The following is a 23,789-nucleotide window of genomic DNA, read 5'->3' as shown; positions in this document are numbered from 1 at the left end:
TAGACCATCTCACTAAAGGTGCAACCTAATGAATTAATGAGTGTTAATTGGGGCCCCCTAGGAGGTGTTGACCTCCATCACAAGCACAGGGCAGTACATTTGGGATCCAAAGACCTGGTTTCAAGTGCAGTTCTAATCACTGCCAGTGGGATCCTGAGTGATGACTCTCTATTCTCTCAAATGCTAAGACCATACCTCCTATCCTGTGATTTAACAAGGTTGTGTGATTGCTAATGGTGTAACCACTTAATTGGACTTACATCCAAAGCAACTGTGCAGACAGTAGCATGTGCTTCCAAGCCAAGAAATACTATCAATTAACAGTGATTACTGGAGTCAGGAACTAAAGTTGTTATGGGTGGAATTAGTTTTGCTTTCTACTTTCCCTTCTGTTTTCTGCCTCTTTGTTTTGTCTTCCTTTCCCTTCCTCTGCTCTCCTCACCTTTCCTCTTCTCTCCTATTGCAGTTAGTATATTTATTTAACATCTCTCCCCCATCCCGTCCCCTGATAGAAAATGGACAGTCCAACATGGCACCCTGGATCTCTGCATCCACAAATCCCATAGTCACTTCAATTTTTTAGTTCAAAGTACAGACATCAAGAAAAAGAACCGGATTAGCCCAGCTTTGGCCAGAGGAATGGATATGAGTGTGTGGTCACAGTCGCTTAACCAGACCATGGCGTCAACTTCCCAGCAAATGTTGTTGTGGGTCAACAGATATGAGAACAGTACTTGGGCAGCCTATGACGTGATGGGAGATTTCTTGGTATGATCTGTGAGCTCAAGGTTCAGTATATGCTATCAAAACATACTGTGAAGGAAGCTAAAAATTCAACAGGAGGGAGAAAATTGGTGCTATTTCTGTGTTTGCATGAACTGTCCTGGGAAATAGAACAATTGTTTACAAAGACCACTGAAAAGCAAGCAGAGGTTAGCTGCTGGGGGGAAAAAGGAGAGTGATCACCCCTGAAAGCAATTGCCAAGTCAATCTTCTGTCCTTTTCTTTACTGTGGATTCTGTCTGCCCAGAATCCATAGCAAAGGAAGCCAGGGTTTAGGAACCCCACCCAGAAAAGAAAGCTGCCAGAGTTCCAATACTCCAGTGCCCACAAATCCGTGATCTCATCTTAGCTGACGTTATGCAGGTTTCTGTTTCTGAGGGTTCTAATTTCCCTTCCATTCTCACTGTGTTGAGTGCTGGGACTGAGATCTCTCTCATTCCCATCTCTTAGACTGCATCATCCCCAAGGATCTGCATTTGCTCACTGCACTCAACCCTCAGTAAGGGATAATTGCATTCTAGATAGAAGGACATGTTTTGCCTGACTGGAAAGAGACAGACAGCTCTGAACATGAATCAAGGCAGCGAAGCTCCTACTTAGGCCATCTTTGTGGATTCCATCATTTAGAATTCAAAGCTTGGCAGCCAGGGCACGCACTAGTCTAGCTGTGGTCTTCCATGGTGCCAACTGATTGGCCTCCCTGTTAAGATCCCAGAAGATCTTGAAGCCGAAGCTACAAAGCTGATGTCAAAATCCTTTCCATCTGAACGTCACAGAGCCCCAGAGAGGCAGAGAGATCTGTTAGTCAGATTTCCGTGGCCATAACAAATACCCGAGAGAAATCAACTTATGAAATGGAAAGGTTTATTTTGGCCAGCCGTTCTGCAGGTTTTAGTCTATAATTGGTTGGTCTCATCGCTTCAGGGTCTGTGATGAGCTCCAAAGTATAGAGTAAAGCTGTCCACCTTGTGGCCAGAAAGTAAAGGAGGACAGGAAGAAGGATTAGGGTCCTACAGTGTCCTTCTAGGTCATGAAACCTATGGTCTAATACCTCTCAATAGATCCCACTTTTAAAACTCTCACCTCCTCCCAATGTCACCATGGGCTAGAGACCAAGTCATTGACACATGAGCCTTCCAGGAACACTCCAGATCCCTCTATATCAAGTGTACTATGAGACACTAACATTCTAGCAGCCTTGCAAGAGAGAATGAATAAAGTCATGGTCTTATGATGAATTGGGTGAGGTGATATTTGGTTATGGCATAGTCAGAACATATTCCCCAGAGTTTATAGAATGCACAATTTATAGAATGGACAAAGGACTTTGATGCCTCTACTTTCCATGTTTGAATTAAAACACTCATCTAGTTTGACCTAAGCAAAAAAGGATACATTCTGAGCCCCCAAACTGGCGTGTGTCTTTCCATGTCAAATGCTACATGGAGGAATATTTCATCAGCAACGAGGATAGCTTTAAGTTTTACTGGGTAGACTTTTCTGGGTAGCCATTGCTCTTCTGGTGGGAAAAATGAGCCAGGTACCTGACTGGGGGATGGATGTCAGCCAAGAATCAGATTATTTTAATACCAGCCTTTGCTCAGACTTATTATACACTGTCTCTGGATGTGCCCCCAATATGTCTGATAGCAGACTAGTTTCTTCTAGCCCTAACAGAGTAAGGAGCAGCTTCAGAACATGCCAGTGACAAGCACCTTTCTCCTGTATAGGATCACAGATGACAGGTAGTTGGCTGACTCCCATATTGGCAAGTTCAAATTCTCCAACAGCATCTTACTCGCCCCAGTACCACTGTTTTGCATACTAACTGACTTCCTACTTCACTCATTGAGAAAACAGGCACACGGCACTCCTTATCTATGTCAGCACATGTCTCCAAAGCCAGAAGTTAGAGGCTGGGCCACGGTGCAGAGAAACTATCACATGGGCTGATGCATAGCTGTGGCCCCTGATGAATGAGAATTTCCTAAGTTGTCTGATATCAGAATTTCCAGGAAGATGTGGGACCAGCTCTGTCTGCATGGATATAAAGCAAATGTGTCTGTGCACCTCTCTCTCTCTCTCTCTCTCTCTCTCTCTCTCTCTCTCTCTCTCTCTCTCTCCCTCCCTCTCTCTCTCTCTCTCTCTCTCTCTCTCTCTCTCTGTGTGTGTGTGTGTGCGTGTGTATGTGTGTGTTTGTCTGTCTGTCTCTCTCTATGTTTGTGTGTGCATGAGTACATGTGTGTGAATGCATATGTGTGTACATGTGTGTTTTAATGCATAACTTTGTGTGTGCACATGTGAATATATGTGTGCACAAGTGTATGTAGGAAAGTGCATTCACAGTCAACCCTATAGGCAGCAGTGTAGTGACGGACTTGGCCCTTAGCATCTCCTAGAATGGATTCTCATTACAAATCTACCACTTAATAGTCAGAAAAATATTTAGCTTCTAGAGTCTTGGATACCTTCCCTGGAGGAAGGATGCTAGTGAAAACAGAACTCATCAACTAGAGAGGTTGGGCAAATGGCTTCCTACACAGAGCCCCTCAGTGCATTGAACTACTTTCCCAAGTAAGGAATATTGTAAGCAGTGATGGGACTCATACGAGTGAGCCTGAGCACACTTGGGTGACTCTCATCACTCAGATTCTCTGCCCAGCCTGAGACTCTCCACACAATGGCTTCAAGTAGCTACAATGAACAACAATCTGCAGCTAGAGCAGGGATCTTGCTACCCCTGAGACAGCTGTGAAACAGGCCCAAAACGGCTTTAGGGGGATGTCACAGTAACAGAGGGTGGTGGAAGAGGTTACCTGTAGCTATCTTCTGGCTTCTGTGTGCACATATGCTGCTGCGACATGTCTTCTGTGCTTGAGAATTACCTGGGGGAGCTTGCAAGCTTAGATACATGGGGTCTGTCTGTAGAGATGTCCTGAGGCAGAGCTGTAACATGTCAGTTGCTGAGAACTCCACAAGCATAACGGATGACAGCAAACCCTATTGGTACTGTTTGTATTCCTCTCAGAGCTGAGGCTACAATGTTTGCAGAAACACCAGGCTTGTTACATGGGCACAGTGGATCTCAACTCTAATCCTATGAGGTAAAGAAAGTGTTCTCAACCTGGGAACTATCTCTCCTCTCCCTCCCCTACCACCTTCTTTTTGAGACAAGGTTATATGGTGCAGGCTGGCCTGGAACTCATTACACAGCCCTAGCTGTCCTTCAACTCCAATTCTTCCTACCTCAGCATCCTGAGTTCCAGAACCATAGATGTGTATGCCACATTTGAGTTTGCCACATTTCAATCTCCAACTGGACCCAAACATGCCCTCCTATGAACCTCACCCATTAGCAGGAGATATCTTGGGAATTTGATTCTCGTATCATGTCCGAACTGTGGTTGTATAATTCAATGTTATCAATATGCTCCACCTGGTATCCATAGAACATTATGCACAGATTTTTCAATAGCGAAGAAGCAGACAAGCAACCCTTTATGTTTAAATCAATTGGGAAGATCTAGACAAACCAAACTCGAAATTTGAATAGGTTTCTTTATTGCAGGATTTATGATGCTTCTGTGTGCAAATATGTACTCTGAAATCCACAGCAGGCAGTGTTTTCCCAACTTATTGGCTACAAAATACTTTATTGGTCAGACACCTAGTAACATTTCATAAACCTGGTGAGCTTTAAAAGCCCTTTAGGGAAACGCTACCTTAGATTTACTTCTACGGAATTGAGACAAGCATAGAGACAGATTGGAAAAGAGACCACCAGCTGGAAGTTTTTTAGCAGCATGCAAAGAAGGGGAAGCCTTCACAGAACATCATAAACTGTTCATGTGTCAGCAGCAATGAGTGAGGAAGACAGGCCTGAAAAAAGATGGTCAAAGGTGCTAATTTGCCATGGTTTTGAGAAATAAGGGGAATAATTTCTATGGCTGCTGGAAATGAAGAAATGACTGCCCCCCTCCTGTGTTTATAGTACCAGGGAGAAAGGTTGGAGCTAAAATATTCTTGCAGAGTCAAAGGTCTCTGGAAATGGGCCACCAGAATGGATGTCACTCTGCCAGAGAGATGGTTTCTTCTCCTTGTAGCTACTATTTTTGAAAAAGAAAGAATCCCTGAACTAATGGAGGGGGGGGGGGTGATTCCAGCCGGGCTAAGCATCCCAGGCAAAAGGTAGCAGGATGCTTGTTTTGATATTTGTTTTACCAGAAGGATTTGACATTTATTTCCCGGAAATCTGTAAACTTGAGGTGGGGGCATGGTAGCATTTTAAGTTCTGGGTGGATTCCTGATCCTGTCTTAATAAAGAAATATGGTTGTGCTGCTTCTCTTCAGTACATATGGGTTCCTAAAGGCTGGGTCCCACTGATTAGGATGCTATTGTCCATATATGGAAAACCCAAATATTGACTGTGGTGTGTTGATTGTGAAGTTTCTGCTAACTCATAGATGGTAGTTGGCAGATCCCACAGCTCTGCCATACCCCTTGGATACAGGACCATCCACTCAGGATAAGTATGTGTATCCACTATCTACCACACTAATGAAGGGGAATGACATCTGAATTTCTGTCGTGTGTTTTAAGACCGAGACTGACCCTATCGTTAGAGCCTTTGGCACAGCTTCATCAGGGAGGCATGCATTTCAAGGAACACGAGAGTTCATTTTAGTGGAACTCGATTTACTGTCCTCTTGGGTGCTCTTTTGGTTGAGGCTTAGCTGCTTGTACTCTTTCCAAACAACTTGGAGTGCTGAAGGGAGAGGGATTTATTGCTAGGTCTTAGGTTTCTTGAAAATCGACAGGGATGAAAGAGTAGGCTAAGCTATTTGTAACAATCCCTAGTTCTTAGAATCTCACCTCCTGCTTCTGTGGGTCTGGGGGAAGGTGTCTCTGACTCTCTAGGGTCTCCCTAGCCTTTGTCTTCCACCTCACCAATTAGCAAAATCTAAGGTAGATCTTATAGGAGTATATCCATGGAAAAAGAGAGAGGCCCCAAGGAGATGTACAGGCTGAAGTGCAAGGATTTGCAAGGGTGGGGAGACGAGAAGCATAGCTGATTGGAGAAGCAACAAAGAGGGCGGACTAGATCCTGGTGATCCAGCCACAAAGGGACATCCCTGCAGGGAACTATCATCTGGATTTGTTTGCATCTACTGTATCACTGTTTGTGCTGCCTACATCCAAAGAGTCTTGGCCAAGGCAAGGCAATGGCTATTGAAGCCAGCGTCCCCATTGCTGCATCTCACTCTGTACCGTGCTCCACTGTCTTCTGCCAAGACTGTAAAACGGACACTGGTACCATGTATCCAGGTAGGAGTCCTCAGCCTTCCCTTCAACACTCAATGATGCCTAGTTGTACAGCCCAAGGGACCATCAAATGGTTAAGCAGGCAGCCCACCCTCTACTAAATGCCTGCCCCACTCTGTGTCTTATGACCTGCTTACCTCACTGTGTGTACGTAAAGCTGTCTATTGCTGAATCTTTCCTGTGTTCAAGAGCACTGTGTGAAAATAGATGGGGTGTTACTGTTATGAGGTTAAGCCCTTTTCACTAGGCTGATGAATAACCTAATAGGGAAGTATTTTCTTTCTTTCTTTCTTTCTTTCTTTCTTTCTTTCTTTCTTTCTTTCTTTCTTTCTTCCTTCTTTCCTTCCTTCCTTCCTTCCTTTCTTCTTTCTTTCTTTCTTTCTTTCTTTCTTTCTTTCTTTCTTTCTTTCTTTCTTTCTCTCTTTCTTTCCTTAGTTTGCCATGGGTCAAAAAATAGTATTTAGATGGTTACTCCTGCCCCAGTAGTAGCAGATGAAGCACATCAGGGCATACATTGTATCATGTGTGCATGGGTGCTCAGTGTCAGAGGGCATGTGGCTGAGATGTTGGGTAGATATATCTTCTTATAGTTACTCGTATGCTCTTCAGAGGCCTGTGTGTCTCATGGGACTCCCTATGAAGTAATGTTCCCAAGAGGCAAACAGATCCAGAAAAAAACATTCCTGTGGGAATCCAGCTCAGCAGAACTCATCTTAGGTGTGGTGAGTGTGGGGCTTTCCTCCTCTCCTAGATTTGCTCCACCATGAACACACACTAGCCCGTTGTCCCTCTTCATACTTGAAGAATGCAGATATTTAGGAGTGACGGAGCTGGCCAAGTTAGAGCTGGGACTAATTTGGTTCAGTGTGGATTAGATGCTTGTAGGTTGATGTCTTTATGCAGGTGAAGGCAGACAAGTTAGGTCAAGGTCATGATTGGACAGTTAAAAAATAAGGCAGGGGCAAAGCTTTTGTAAGGCAGGAGAGAAGGAAAGAAAGGAAGAATCAAGATGGAGATGGGGAAAGATCACCCAAATCTGGGTAGTGTTGATTTGCCAAGATAGCTGGGATGGATTTCTGTAGGCAAATTTATCTTATCTAGGAGGGCGGTTTATATATTTATCAATTGGTTGTAAGTTCACTGTGTGGATTTATTGTGGATTGAGAATTTAACATATAAATCTGATTGTTGGGTTACAGTTTGTTGAGTCTTGATTTTACTGGGTAGTTTTACTACCAGGGGGCGGTTGCTGGGAGTGTGGGCAGAGTCCATGGCAGGGAGCAGAGATAGGCCAACTGCTGCTGGACTTCTAGAGCTCAGGGTAGTTGGAACCAGAGAGTTTAAGGCTAGTGGAGAGCCACCGGGAGAGATACTAATCTGAGGTAAATTAGGGCTAGTTCCAATGACCCATTGGAGCCAGAACTAGCGACTGCCAGGGTACTGTCGGGAACTGGTTCAGCCTTTTTTATTTTTACCGCAACAGATGTTAACTTACCTTATGGCAACTGGGTTAAGTTTATGAAATGCACGATAGCCTTAGGAGAAAGGGAGAGTTGGGATTATGTTCCCAATGGAATAAGCAGGGTCTTAAGAAGTTAAAGTTCGTTCCATCCCATCTCTCCCTGAAGTATCATTGTACCATGTGATATTACTTTGTACAGTTTTAGAAGTTGTGTATGTCACAAATACAAAGAATTCTAGCCATGTATACTATGACTCTTTTAAGGTTTATAAACTGCTCAGTTGTATAAAATAAGCTAAATAATGGGGGAAGAAAAATACATCCTTATATGGATAGCATGAGGCCGTCTGCATAGCAGTTGAAGGACATTATTGAGACTGTATTTTGTGTGAGTTTTTTTTTTTATCACTACTGTGACAAAATATCTGCAACACAGTGACTTAAAAGATAAAGAATTTATTTTGGTTCATAGATTGAGGGTACAGTCAATCAAGGCAAAGTGGGCAGGGTAGCAAGAGCATATAGAGGCTGGTCAGACTGAAGCAGAAAGAGATGAAGCTGGCACCTAGTCACTTCATCGTCATTGACTCTGGAACTCTATCCCAACATTCAACTCTATCCCCCTTCACTGTAAATATCCTCATAAACATACCATTATTCCATAGGTTATCCTATAGGTTACTCTAAATCTATGGGAGGTCCTGATCAAGAGTAAGTGTCACAAGAAACTGAAAACAGGTTTCCTTCTGAAATATGTTCCTTTATGTGTCTGAGGTCTTCTTATAGAGAAGGGACTCTGTCATGGTTAATCCTGATGGCAAACTTGATTGTTTTTAGAGACAGCCAGGGAGGCGAACTGTTCCATGAGGGTATTTCTAGAGACACTTAGATGGGGAAGGCATTGACCTACTGGATACATCACGTTATTGATGGACTGAACAGGTGCAGAGACTTTTGGAAAGTGATAGAACTAGAGAAGATGGGGCCTCATGAGGAAATGGGTCATTGGAGTTGTGGCTCTGAAGAATGTATCTGGGCTCTGGGCTCTGATTACCACCCCCCCTCTCTCTCTCCACCCGCCTGCCCCCTCTCACTGCTTCTTGGCTTCCATGAGGCGAGTAATTATCCTCTGCATCTTTCTACATGATGCTCTGTCTCATCATGGTACAAGCATGATGGAGCCAACTGATTATGGACTAGAGCCTCCAAAATCATGAGCTTATCACATGGACTCAGCTGTGTTCCCCAAAGGAGGTCCTTACAGGGCACACCCATTCCTCAGTCTCTAGTCTTTTTCTGTGTTTCCTCCCCTAGCTTCATGCTGCATGCTCTGACTCTCACCGGGAGATGATCAGATAAGATACTTCCAATTTGCTCTACCCCATCAGACTATGACCACACTCTGATTCTGGTGGCAAGGGCACAATCTCTCATCTTCCTGAGGCTCACTCTGGGAGTCCACCCTGAGTTTCAGCCTCATTACTCCCACTGTGGCAAAGCCAGCTGGCAGTGGTCTCGCCCCATTATGTTGCTGAGCTAGGACAAAGAGAGGTTAAGCACGGCTGTGATGGTGCTGCATCTGCTGAAAACTTTTCTGCACCATCTCTTTAGGGACACTCAGAAGAGCCTCAGCTCAGCATCTGCTGCTTCCTCAAACTCAAGCATCTTCACTCCGGGGAGATGGATTTGAACTTGATAATGAGACAAAGGCCATTGAGGGATGGATATAAGTCAAGTCAATCAAAGTGAGATGTGACTGCAGAAATGGGAAGCAAGGACTCTTGGGTACCTTAAAACCTGTCGATGATTGTATATATTCTCAAGCTAGAACTAGACTAAAATTGAGAAATATTCAAAATCATTGATAATGTCCATCAAAATTACCAAGGTCACGAAGTCCAGCAGAATAGGGAGAGCTCATGGGTGGGAAGAGCCTCAAGAGACAGCTGCATTCAAAGTAAGGTTCTAGACTGGATACTGATGTGCAAAGGGGAGACTAATAAAGAAACTGATAAAATTCTAATAAATTAGCATGACTGTGGTAGCTTGCACATGGAAATCTGGTGCTTTGAGAGCTGAGGCAGGTGGATCATAATTTCTAAACCAGCTTGGGCCACATAACAAGCTATCTTAAAACAACTGGAATCACCAAAAAAATTTTTTTAATGAGGTCTAGTGTTTAGTTAATAATATAGCAATGTTAATTTCCAGATTTTGATAATTATACTGTGGCTATGCAGATTGCTCACATCAGGAGGAAGTGAGTAAAAACACCTGTGAGCTTTCCAATTTTTTGTCATTTCTTTATAAACCTAAAATTATGTTTTAAAAGTGGTTTCCCCCAACATAACATTTTTATTAACTATTTGAGAATTTGGTACAATGCAGCCCAATCACACATTCCTTCCTATTCCATCCCATGATTGTGCACTCCCCCCTCCAAAATAAAGTAAATAAAAACACAAGTCCAATTTGCGTTGCCAATATTCTCATTGCAGCACGGTGGAACTCCCAGTGGCCAGCGCCTTAAAGACAAGAGAATCCTTCCCCAGCCCCACACCCTAGCCCCTGCCAGAAGCCAGCAACTGTAAAGAGCTACACTTCAACATCTTTATCACAGTTTTTAAGGACTCTCCTGTCTCCACTGTTTCCTTTTTGGGGGGTGGGGTGTCATTGAGGCCTAAAATAGGGAGGAAGAAATTTGGGCAGGGCTCCTCCCATGGGCTTAGATGTTATCTTCTTTGGAATATGTCTTCCAGGGTCCTGTATGGTTACAGAGAAAATCCATCTCCATCTCTTTGACCCAGGGGATTCTCTACTCCTCCAGTTGGAGAAAAATTGCTCCTCATTACTACAAGTGTCCCAATACCCTGGATTCAGTACCCATTCCCAGTTCTCCATCCCTGGGGAAAATCTACTTCTGACCACACGTCCACATTCCCAGACGTTTCGGCAAGCCACGATGATTCTTAACACAGAGAAACCCTTTGTGACTCTACTTCCCAGGCTAGCCCCAGCCACCCGTGGGCTGTCTACTCTGGATAGCTTCAGCTGTCAGCTAAAAGGCAAGAGTTGTGGAATTGGACATTTAAACACTTTTGAGCAAAAGCACATTGTAGGACGCACCGTGAGGACTTCCAAGATGAGCATGTACTCATGCAACGCCATCAACGTGACTAGAGAGACTGAAGTAAAACAAGTGTATATATGGACACTCTACAGCCATGATCTACCTATGTGTGTGCTATGAGTAGCTTCAAACTTTATTTCAGCCCTGGTCAATTTGAAAAAGTCAGAACAGAGTAAAAACAGCCTTTCTTCCATTCAAAAGCATTTTCTAAAGACCATGATGGCGTAGAAGCTCTGCTGTGTCTTGGTAACACAGAGAGGTTCGGCTTTAGCTTTGTCCTTGAACATCACAGAGCATGGTGTAAGAGATGTCACAGAATGAAGTTAGTGTGGAATGGGAAAGGAAGAGGAGCAAAACCATTTTTTTCTTCTATACAAAAGGAGAGACAGTTGATTGGCGCTCTGTGCAATAGCAGTGAATCTTCACGGTATGGTCTCTGACACATGGGACTAGGAGCAGCTTGCATTTTTCTCTAGAGACCCCCCTTTTCAATGTCTTTCCATTGACCTCAGGACACCCAGTTGGTGATATTATCTCTTCACTGTGGTTTAGTCCAATGTGCTTGCCCATTGGCTTCATCTGGGGAGCCTCAGTGCAACTTCTTAATGATAAAGCCAATCTGACCAATGATTCTGAGCCCCTGGGAACAGATCAGCACCCTAGTTCTGACAACAATGTCCTCCAATTGTTTTTGGTGAGAGTGTGCATTGACCTGAATTGTTTACAGGAAGCAGGATAGAAGGGATAATGGATGAGACCAGTGAGCTATAGTGTATCACTACAGGGTACTGAGCATACTGTATACAATGGAAGCACTGTCTTCTGAGGTGAAACCAGGTGGGCCTGGGTCTCAGGTGACAGTGAGGGTAGTACTTGCAAGTCCCTGGAATCGGGTCATCAATGCTACATGGAGATCCTGAAAAGATACAGGGTGGGCATGACTCTACCACAGAGAGGCTGGAGCACCTCCTAAAGTCAGGATTTACAAAGCTCCAGGGTTCTCTTGACAGCAGCCAGGCTATTGGACAAATGCACCCCACCTCCTAGAAGCTCTGAGTCCTGGCAGGCCGAGTGTGCAGACCCGTCAGCATTTCTTGTCCACTGCACAGCTGAAGAGTGAGGATGAATATTCATCCCCTGGCTGTTCCAGAGTCACTTGACTCTCTGCATATGCAAAATCAGGAGTTGCTCGGGCTGTCAGGGAGGGGAGAGGGGCCAAGGAAACATTTGATGTGGTGGGTTGAACTAGTGGGGAAATAGATCTGGCGATAGAAAGGGGAGGAACATTACAGAAGTGAATTCCATTTCTGCACCGGCTTGCAAGATGTCATCCTGAGAGGAGGGATGCTTAGGCTCAGAAGACAACGCACAGCCTTGGCCTGAAGACAGGCTAAGGAGACCTCCTGCTCACTCAGCCATTCTCCCTCTATCAGGCTAGAAGGCAGTCTGAGGAGGAATACAAGAAAGCTGCATCTTTACCCTGGAGGCAATTAAAGACTGCCTGAAACAATACAGAACAACAATTCATATTTGACAAGTGGCCCTTATTATGCACCTACTCTATGCTAAGTGCTTGCTTGGTTCTTGCTGTTGTTTATCCAGTTTAATCCCTGTAATCACCCTGCCAGGAAGCTTCTACTGTCCCCATTTTTAGACGAGGCTTCGAAGTGACTTGGGGAAGTGGAGTGTCTCACTTTGTAAGAGCTGGACTCAGTGTCGTTTTACGGAGTCTATAATTGTTTTGGCTCTGGGGTTGATTGAAAGAGACTCTTGAAGGGTGGGAAGATGGCTCAGCAGTTAAGAGCACTTGCTACTCTTACACAGAATCGAAGTTCAATTCCCAGCACCCAGGTCAGGTGGCACACAATCACTCCAGTTCCATGGGATATGATATCTTCCTTCTTCTGGCCTGTGTAGGAGCTACAGTTATGTTCATGTACCCACATGCAGATAGACACACAATCGAAAGGAAAAACAAAGTCTTTTTTTCCTCCATCTTTATTAACTTGGGTATTTCTTATTTACATTACAATTGTTATTCCCTTTCCCGGTTTCCAGGCCAACATCCCCCTAATCCCTCTGCCTCCCCTTCTATATGGGGTTCCCCTCCCCATCCTCCCCCATTACTGCCCTCCCCCCAACAATCACATTCACTGGGGGTTCAGCCTTGGCAGGACCAAGGGCTTCCCCTTCTACTGGTGCTCTTACTAGACTGTTCATTGCTACCTATGAAGTTGGAGCCCAGGGTCAGTCCATGTATAGTCTTTAGGTAGTGGCTTAGTCCCTGGAAGCTCTGGTTGCTTGGCATTGTTGTTCATATGGGGTCTCAAGCCCCTTCAGCTCTTTCAGTCCTTTCTCTGATTCCTTCAACGGGGTCCTATTCTCAGTTCAGTGGTTTGCTGCTGGCTTTCACCTATGTATTTGCCATACTCTGGCTGTGTCTCTCAGGAGAGATCTACATCCGGTTCCTGTGAGCCTGCACTTCTTTGCTTCATCCATCTTATCTAGTTTGGTGGCTGTATATGTATGGGCCACATGTGGGGCAGGCTCTGAATGGGTGTTCCTTCAGCCTCTGTTTTAATCTTTGCCTCCTTATTCCCTGCCAAGGGTATTCTTGTTCCCCTTTTAAAGAAGGAGTGAACCATTCGCAAAAACTAAAGTATTTAAAGAGAAACTTGGTCTTTCAGGACTTGTGTGATAGTCATGGATTCATAACACAGTGGGGAGGAATCTCACCACGCCAACCATGAGACAAGTGTTGCTCTATCCATCATTAAAATAAGTACAATCTGGTATGATGGGGTGGAGTATCACTATCCTGAGCTACCCCGAATGGCAGGTTACAGTGCCTCACTCCTCACTGCAGCCAGGCAAGGTGTAAAAACACAGGGCACAGAATAAGAGTCAGTCAGTGCTGGCTGCCAAGTGCCATTCGCTCAGATGTGGAAACAGGAGAGAAGAGCTCAGCAGATGTGCTCCCAGCCACTCGCTTAAGAAATGTAAAGTTTGGGGGCTCGGGATTTAGCTCAGTGGTAGAGCGCTTACCTAGGAAGCGCAAGGCCCTGGGTTCGGTCCCCAGCTCCGAAAAAAAGAACCAAAAAAAAAAAAAAAAAAAGCAAAACAAAAACAAAACAAAAAAAAAAAAAAAGAAATGTAAAGTTTGGATGCTCAGCACTGCAGCCCAGCACGAAAGCATGAGTTGTCCTGGAGGAGATCAGGAAGGAGTGCAAAGAGGGCATTCATAATCACTTATCCAAACCCTAATCTCCCTGCATTCTGCATGCCAGGCACACTTAGGTTTGCCACAGGGCCTTCAGCAGTGGTTATCATTTACATTAGCTATCAAAGCCAAGAGGCTCTGGGAGATCCATTACCTCCCCCTGGGGACTTCTGGAGAGACCAAGGCCAAGCAAGGGTCAGTGTTGTTCTTTGTCACAGAATGACTTATGATTACAATGAAAGCAAGTCGTTTCCTAGAGCTCTTATGTGCTGCATTCACCTGCAGTGAATGCCCTGTTGGTCACTGTCCATCTCCAGGAATCACTTCCTGTGCTATGCTGCTGGGAAAGTGAAGGACCAGCAGAGTGAAGGACTTGCTCAGGGTCAGGAAGCTATTGAGTACTGAAGCCAGAGTCAAAGACAGACTTGTGTAAATGTAAACTATGGGCACTTAGCCACTCCATGACTTGGATGTGATGCTCATCTCGGTGGCAACAGCCTCCCCACCCTGACCCCAACAAACGCACACCAAGGTGAGAGCAGTCCAGGAATGCTCACTGTATGGGGTAGGGGCCCACATCATGGGGCCCAATGTACATGCATGCATGTGTGCCCATGCGTGCGTGTGTGCTTGGACTACAAACAACCCATGCAGACCTTACTTCTTCCCTTCCCTTATTCCTCTTCCTAAGTCCTAGTAGGCTTCCCCCATCTGCCCAAGTGTGCTCTGGGTCTATTCCCAGAAGTTAGTTCACATCTGGCAAGAAGTAATTGGGCAGAGTTGCTGAGTCCTTCTCTCTACACCTTAGGGGGTTCATCACAGAAATGTCAAAATATTTTCCATTCTCCAGCAAGAATAAAACTGACACATAGTTTGAAAATCATCAACAATAAAACCTTCACCCAATCAGCTTTAATCACAAATCTGCCTTTGGGAATCCACAGAGTGCAAGGGACAGCAGATGGGAAACCCCATGTACCTGACGTCAGCCAACATGTGATTTAGAAAGAAAAATCCTCAACATTCACCCTATGGGCGAGCCACACTCAATGTGAGCTGACCAGGGCTAGACAGAAACACAGGAGTAATAGCTGTAGATTGTTACACTATGTATGCTGTATCACATGGCGTTTCTTAAATATAAGTATCCTAGAATCTGAATCCAGGATCCTGTGGTTTAGTTTTGGGCCTCCTACTAACTGGAAGAGCCACATTAGTACATAGAAATCCAGAGAGCACCTCAGGATCACACAGAGTAGGGAATAACCAGCCTTTGTCTACTCGCTTCCTGACTGGTACCCTCGGTGATTCTCATGACTGATCACACATGCTTCTTGCAAATTAAGGTGGGTTGGGCATGTGTACATGTTTACAAGCCAGTGCCTTCCTCAGTCACTCTCTGTCTTAATTTGGGTAAGAGATAAAGGGTCTCTCACTGAACCTGGAATTAACAGATTTGAGTAGATTGGACAACCAGTAAATTTCAGAGATCTTCCTGTTTCCATTTTTTTCTGTGCCAAGATTCCATATGAAGGCCCTGTTGCCTATTTGTTGTTGATGATGATGACAGTTTTGGGGTAGTTTGGGGGTCTGTCTTTTTTTTTTTTTTTGGTTTTGTGTGAATGTGGGAGATCAAACTCAGGTCCTTATATTTGCATAGCAAACAGTTAACTTACTCTCTTCAGTTTTAAAATAGGGGGATAAAAGGTTCCAGAGAGCCATGGACTAACTGACATAGAGTAACTTCCTTGTAAAGGAAGCACTCTGCAAGCCTCAAGCCCCTATAGAAATACAACCCTTTGCAATCCCTTTCACACAAATGGATTTAAATGCTGGAAACAGTTCCCCCAGCTCTTTCCCCCAAATTACTCTTTCTCTGCACCAGCCAAGCACCAACATGCAGGAAGCCTCCTTGGTGCCCAGCCAGCTAATGTGTGCCTGGCATTAGCACTAAACTAACATTTTATTTCCCTACCATAGTATGTAATTTCTTTGGAAGTTGAAGTATAATGAAATTGGTGTTTATTATAATTAATAAAAGCCCCATAACTTTAAATTGGGTCATAAATCTTGCAGGGAAATCCAATACTGCTATAAGAGTCATTCCTTTCCCAGAAGGAGCCTCTTCAGGGGAAGGCAGTGGTGGCTCCCTCCTCCTCCCCACAGAGGTGCCCATGCTTTCTGGCTGCTCATTCTCTACTGCTAATCTATTCAGGTCACATGCAGAGCACAGACAGCTTGGGCTCTGCAAATGGAAAATGTGTCCCTGAGCCTCACACCTGTACATGTTGTTCCAGTGAGCTTGGCTTGCATGGTCAGCTGAGAAAAAGCTTCTCTGGGGAGAGAAATCTATGTACTTGCTTTCTGCAACTGCACGACAGAGAAGGAAAGTGTGAGCTCTCATGACCCCAAGCCCACAAGCATCCACAGTCTGGTGAGAGAGCCCGTGTTTCTTACCTTTCTTGTCTCCAAGAAAAACTTGTCTACTAAAGCAATATAAGGAAATGGGGATTTGTTTTGGCCCAAGGTTGATAAGGGTGCAGTCCATCCAGATGCTAAAGTGTGGCATCGAGAAGGTAGAGTGATCAGTCACATTGTGACCATGGGCAGGAAGCAGAGAGCCAGAGATGATGGATGGCGCTCACCTCACATGCTCTTTCTCTTTGAGTGAGTTTAGGGTTCTGTCCAGTAGACTAGAACCACATGTGTTCAGGGTGAGTTCTCTCCTCAGCTATATCTTTATGGAAATGCCCTTGTGAACATTCTCAGAGATATGTGTCTTGGGTGATCCTAAATCCAGTCATGTTGATGAGGAAGATTAGACATCGCAGGGGTCAGCTCCCAAGCTGCCTCATGCAACTGAGCAGGAATTATACAGGTGCAGGAGTATGGATATGAAATGCCTGACCTTTACTGGACACAGTGACAGGATCTGCAAGGAGAAGAGTAGATAAGGGGGAAACACCTTGAGGTTTCCAGGGGAGCATAAATGCATGTTCAGTGCAGCATTCTGACACTGCTCAGGGTCTCACACTTGCTCTTTCTCTGGCTGGGATACCCATCCCCAAATTTCCTTCTCTTCCTCAGTCAGACCTCTATTCACACATCATCTCTCAGAGAGCCTTGATCCTTTCTTATGAAGCTGCTATTCCCATCTCCTTTACATCTCTCCATTCTGAAATGACATTTTCTAAAAAGTGTATTTGTATCCTTATTCCCCATCTTTTCCCCAAATGCCTTGTACAAACAAAGTTTGTTGCAACAAGAGGCTTGCCTGTTTTATTTACAGTTGGGGTCCTACCACCCTGAACAATTCCAGGCAGCCAGTGGACAATTAATAACCAGTGGAGAAACAGAAACATGAAGTTGTGTGGCTCTTTGAAAGAAACTTGTTTCAAAGTGGATCACAAACTCATGTGCAGTGTCAGGTGGGAAAACAGTTGATGGAGATGGTCAAGCAATAGAGAAATATGGCCAGAGAAATAAACCAGGACATGTGACACCCCGGGGAGGGTTGTGAGTAAAGACAAATGTCCAAGAAAGGACTTGTCAATGTGTTGGCTGTGGGATGTGGACTGGAAGCCCCCTTTTCTGTCCTCTTCCTTGAAATTATTCATCACACTTTCAATGTAAAATGAAAACAAACAAATAAAATTAAAGTTAAACACCAATCCAGCAGTGGCATCAGCATATACAGCTCACATGATTTCCTGAGTATCTTGCTGGGGGTTGATTGCAGAGCTGGCTCTGAGCACCCCAACAGCCAAAACAAATGCCTGCGAACACAGCAACCCAAGGCTGTTTATTCAAGAGAAGCTTGGCTTTTCCTGGATCTGGGACCCAAGGCACTGGTGTTATGATGGAGTATCTACAACAGCATTCCTTAGTCCATCCATTATAGCATCTTTCCCTGTGGCAGGCTGATGTACCAGTGCAGAAGTATAATTTAGCATAAGCCTTCCTATAAAGCTGCCAGATTCATGCAATGGAAGAGTACCTCACCTCTACTCATAAGATCAATCAAGGTGTGTGTGTGTGTGTGTGTGTGTGTGTGTGTGTGTGTGTGTGTGTGTGTGGTGGGGGTGCTCAACAAAGTGACTTGTTTTTCCCAGTGAGCTCGCAGTCAGACCTAAATGGTAAGGCAAGCAAGCTGTCTTTTCTACCCATAGGCTAGTCAAAGAATTCCCCTCACTGGACCCTGAGGGGAAATCCCTTGACTGGGCTGTGCAAGTCATGGGAGGAGTATCTACTTTTGAAAATAACAGACTGGAAAAACTTACAAAGAATGCCAGGTGATTTCCCCTCTGCCAGGAGGGTCAGAGGTCCTCCTCAGTAATACGTTTCCATTTGGTCCAGCCCTCCTACATGTGACAACCAACCAGCCTCAGAGCTGGGCACTACGCATGCCTTTATCAGACCATGGCACTTGCTGTACATAGGATTCCTTTCTAGGGACTTAGTCTGAACTATAGGTGACCCACTAGTCAGAAGACCTTAGCACTAGACAAACTCCATGTGCTTCTGCAGCCAGCTTCACCTGGCGCCAATCTGAAGACCAGCATTAGAGTGTCTGTGTTTTCATTAAGGTCCCTGACATTGGGGTGGGGCTTTAATGCTGGCAAAGCACTTTACCCTATCACACATCCTTCATCGCATCCTCATTTAGAAAGCGAAGTGGGTTCTTCCACTGGAGGGCAAGGCTACGAATTGAAACACTGAGATAAGTTGAATCCTACATCCTGCAAGACACATTCAGCAGCATGGCTGAATATCTGGGTCTGGAGCAGCTTGGTGGGTTCAATTCTTGGCATCCCACTCATTGGTGGTGGGGGGAATAGGTGTGTTTTTGACGGTTTTCTTTATATATCGATACTCTGCAAACTGGAGTGTATGTGTGTGGGGATATGATGCATAGCATAAGCTTTGGATCAATGTTGGTTGTCACTCTTATGGTCTTCTGAGGACATGGAGATGACCTATACAGGGTGCTTATTCCGACCTCCATTGGAAGAAAGTTGGAACAGGAGTTAGTAGAAGCATGATATATGACAGAAACTGGGGGCAGCCTACAGAGAATTGCCTCTTCCTAACTCTTTCCGAGCAGATGACCCCCAGATATCCAGAGCTTGTGATCACTTGATTACTTCCTCACAGCTCCTTGGAAAGGATGAGTGTTCGTGGGAGAGGGGAAACACTCTCAAGAAAAGATAGCACATCCTATACTTTTCTACAAAGATGGAAATGACTCAAATCTTGGCCGGTTCATCTCGTGGCTAACAGCAACAAGTAGATGGCTATTGCTCATGGGAAATTAGCTAGCGTGAACCTCATTAATTCAACTTATTCAAATTACAATAGCCACATGTACTGGCTACTGAATGGCATGTCCTTAGAGGGAGAGATAGGACTTCATAATGGAATCACAGGACAAGGTCTCAGTCTAGGCTGAGTCCAGGCTTGTACAAACACTGGAAGGGTGCCATGTTCATTGAAAGATGTTTCACTTTCCCATTTGAATTTTCTAGTTCTTACTCAATCAACAAGTTCTGGTGAAGCCTGAGCTCCAGAAGAGCTAAGCTAACCCCAACACTCTGACCTTGGCATTCAATGGGCCCCACTCAGTGCCCAGAGATTGGTGTTCAGTAACTCAGGCTCAATGTAGCTGCTATTTCTCAGATACTCACTTCTTCCTGTGTCAGTCTTGTCTCTTCTCTGCTGCACTGAGGACTAATAATGTGTCCCGAGGTGCCCAGACTAACAATGGGCACTAATGAAGATCCTAAAGACAGGTGTGGACGTCTGATTGAAAAGGCAGACTTAGACAAGGAGTACTCACTTTCATTAGCTTTATCTCCACGAGAAGAGGAACTGCCTGCTCATTATGGAAAGGAGAAGATTCTTATTATATTTTTTTCTAATGGAGAGACTTGTTTGCCGTGGGTTAAATTAAACCCATGTTCTGATATAAAATGCAACATCATTCAAGTCAATATTAATAATGATGGGAAAGCCTTAAGAATTATCTTTCACAGTAAATTACCTCTGAGATTGCAAGTAGACCTTATCAAATGTAAATCCAATATAAAGAACACTGGATATACAGGAGTGATAAATTACAGGGGAGAATTCACCCTCCGTCATGTGCTGTGTTAGTTTAGAGCTTCAAGTACCAGCTGTGACATTAGGGAAGTCATCTCCTATCTTTAGGCTACAAGTTCTTCATCTGAAAAATCAAGGGGACTGAACCAGATGATCTCCAAGGAGACTCCCTGCTCTGAAAATTTATCAATCTCAAATTCCATGAATCTGATCCATTTGGCATTTCCTTCTCCTGTGTTCCTACCACAAGTGAGAAGCATGCTAATTTAATAAACCGAGTGGGTTATGAAGAGGGACTATCCCCTTTCTTATGGCCCCTTCTTGTCCCTTTCCTTCTTGCCCCCTCTTTTCCTGTCCCCTCCATCTCAGGAAGTATTCATATGGACAACATGATTGAAGTTACAACATCTATACTGTAAGGCTAGGCCTGGAGGGGGGCTCAGGGGTGGGAGCATCTCTCAGCTTCCCAGATGCAGAGAGCTCCTGAAAGGTAGCTATGGGTTTCTGAAACAAAGTTCATCTACTGCTGTCCTTGCCCCAAAGTCCCTTCTACTCATCAATCCTATATTTAACGGTCTCTCTCTCTCTCTCTCTCTCTCTCTCTCTCTCTCTCTCTCTCTCTCTCTCTCTCTCTCTCATGTGCACTCAGAGCTGCAGGTCACAGAAGTTAATTGTCCTTTAATTGCCTTCTCATCCAGGGATGCTTGCATTATGGCTGATGAAAAGAGACTCCAGGATACATTACCAGTGCCTCTGCCTCTTAGATGCTGCTGTCCTCCTTGGAACCCATTTTATAGCTCTCTCCCTTCCTGACTTTCTGGTCAACACCTTTATGGAGCCTTCTGTGGCCTGGAGACTCTCTTTTTCCTTGCTGTTCATGTGCTCTGAGCCCACACTATAAGACTTGGGTGGGGAAAGGAACAATGTCACTGTGCAATCCTGTAATCTTGGATCATCAAGAATCCTCTTTAGCCTCTGACTTGTTGGCCACATAAGCTTGCCACCCTTCGATTCCCACCCCCCCACACCTTATATAGGCACGCGTGCACACACACACACACACACACACACACACACACACACACACACACACCAATCTTCCCTGAGTTCTCAGTGGCTGGGTGGTTAGTGATCTTTCTCTGCTCCCACACTACCTTAACTTCTTATGTGCATGTGCATGTGTGCATGTGTGTGTTCATATGTATGTGTGTTTATGTGTATGTGTGCCAAGATTACAATAATCAACTTGTCACCTTAAAAGTCTTCAAGTGCCATTTACCCTGTCCTAGATCAGCTCATTGTACTTTACCTGTCCCATCTTTAGCTTTGCCCTTGTTCTACAGTGTGTGAAAGCCAAGGGACCAGAATGGGCTGACTTAATTTTTTCTTCTGACTAGTCACTCTTCCCCTTCATCCTTCTATCTCAAGTCCCATCAGGCTCTGGCATGTCTAGATTTGATCTCTGAGTACAGCTAGAGATCTTGTAGAGATCCCTCCAGCCCTACCTCTCAGACTATCATGCGTTAGTGTCCTCCTACTTGCTAGGCAGTGCTGCAAAACTTTAGCCCTTCCTGGCTGTTTACAGTGAGCATTTTTCAAACAGGAAAGTTCCCTCCTCCGTGGGAGTCCCCGATGAAGCCTCCTTTGTCACTTTGAGACAGCCAGTAATGTCCTCTTCTAGGACTCCAAAGCACATGATTTGCTCTTTTATGACCCCAGTTATATTTCAGCTAGTAATTTTGGGTTTCCTTTGACTAAACTGTAAGCCTCCCAGGGGTAAGACCCCTTCTTGTATTCTAAAGGGACCTGGTTCCTGGCACCAACTATCATGTTTTCTCCATTCATTGCATAGCAGATGGTGAGAGCTAGAAACAGTCGTGCTTGTAGAAAAGGTCACTAGAGCCAGGGCTGTACTGACATGCAAGTAAAGGAGCATGGTCCTTGTCGTTTTCTCTTGTTTCAACAAAATTAGCTTGATGAGGATTTTAGGCAGTGGGGAGCCCACAGTGAGCTCACCTCTGCATCTCTAGATTAGCACAGAAGGAAAGTGTGTTTCCTGTTCCTTTGGTGATGCTCAAACTTGCGTTTTTCAGATAACTTGGGGATCTAAACAGCACTTGGATCCCTAACCCATCAGGTTTGGGACTGAGCCTGGAAGCATGCTACTTATAGAGGACACTTTTAGCAATAAGAGTGTATCCCATTTCTTCTAAGAGGGTGATGTGTTTTAATTAGAAGTCTCAAGCTTCAAAAATGACATGATTATTAGAGGATTGTGGAGCAACTTAAGACTCGAGGCAGATGTTGGGTCTGACTACTTAGTGGTCTGTGTGAGCTTCCAGTTTAGCCACTGGCTTCTCAAAGCCTTTCTATCTTGTAAAACTGAGACAGTAGCCTTTGTCTCGTGTGTGTGTGTGTGTGTGTGTGTGTGTGTGTGTGTGTATGTGTCTCTGTGTGTGTGTCTGTGTACACATGTTTAGTATGTTTATATATTTGATTTATGTGTACACCTGAGGATTGCATGGAAGATATTTCATGACTTATATGAGACTTTGTGTAACTAGCTGTTGGATCTCTTGTAAATGGAGCCAAACTAGACCAACTACTTGTTTGCTCTTTGATAAACCACAGTTCATTTCTAATTCCCTCAAGAGTGCCTCTCATTCCTGCCCCTTAACATCATAATGTAAGCGTGTCCCCTTGGCCAAAGAGATACAGATAGAAGCATGTGCATTACTTCCAAATAGCATATGCCATCTTCCCTTTGTCCTTCAGCAAGGAGATGATAATGGATATATTGGGGTTGCCCTTCCAGCCAAGCTCCTTAGGGTGAAGGAGAACTCCAGTGAATTTGCATGAGGACTAGAGAATGGGTGAGGATTCAACCTATTTTGAAAGACATTGAGAAATTCTGGGATAGTTTGTCACTGCTGATCAACCTGTTGCCCCTGACTGGCAATCCTTGCCCTTTATTGACTTACTGTCTACTTAGGATTAAGTCCTAAGATGGTCGCCAAGACTGCACATATAAGCATGACGACAATTATGTCCCTGAAGCAGTCTACTTGAGTGAAGGTGGTGGGAACATAAATTCCCAGGGATAATACACTGCTCAGTTCAGTTTGTCTAAATATGTCTATAATTGGGAGGCTTCCAGAATGTAGAAGACACACTGATAAATCCTTCTCAAGGAATTAGGGAAGATGTCATGGAGGGAGAGTGTTTGAACAAGGCCTTGAAAAGGGAATTGACTTTTAATTGGACACGATAGCACAGGGAATGGGGAGCATGGATTTTGAGTTAAACCCCTTCATTCCAGTCTTGCCTCTGGCATTTTTGAAAGAGTGACCTCAAACCAGAAAATGTCTGTCTGTTTGTCATATTTTTCTTCTACAAGGAGAGCTAAAAGCACATCTGTGTATTGGGAAGGTCTAAGGAAATCTGTGTACAAGCACTGGTGAATATGTGTGGCTTCTATGGTAAATGGACGAACACATAACCTGAGATAAGACTCTTCCACTATGGGGCAGCTCACAAGTCCTGACCATGTGTTTGAGGGATGATTTTGTTCTTGGTAGCATTGTGCTTAGTATGTTATGAGTTAATGCATAATTGTAAATTCAGCTCCTTAAAACACCTCCATAATAGAAGCTATTGATACTCTGTTTTTTTTTTCTTCAGAAAAGAAAACAGGATTTTGAGTAGTCTAGAAACTTACCCAAGAACACCGGGAAAACAAGGACCAGACCTAGGCATTCTGACTACAAACCAG

At 44.5% G+C, this 23,789-nt stretch overlaps 1 protein-coding gene and 1 long non-coding RNA gene across 2 annotated transcripts in view; both read left to right on the top strand.

The window, feature by feature from the left end:
- Nucleotides 1–23,789, top strand: part of Asic2 (acid sensing ion channel subunit 2) — a 1,069,930-nt gene that overhangs the window by 211,336 nt on the left and 834,805 nt on the right.
- Nucleotides 1–23,789, top strand: part of LOC134480705 (uncharacterized) — an 84,911-nt gene that overhangs the window by 10,588 nt on the left and 50,534 nt on the right. The window contains exon 1 of the long non-coding RNA XR_010055421.1: nt 1–23,789. This exon is cut by the window's left edge and continues 10,588 nt beyond it. This is a non-coding gene — a long non-coding RNA (uncharacterized LOC134480705).

Source organism: Rattus norvegicus, chromosome 10 (genome assembly GCF_036323735.1).
Source record: "Rattus norvegicus strain BN/NHsdMcwi chromosome 10, GRCr8, whole genome shotgun sequence".
Lineage (NCBI taxonomy): Eukaryota > Metazoa > Chordata > Mammalia > Rodentia > Muridae > Rattus > Rattus norvegicus.
The sequence above is the reverse complement of the archived record's forward strand: the minus strand, read 5'-3'. Positions and strand labels throughout refer to the sequence as shown.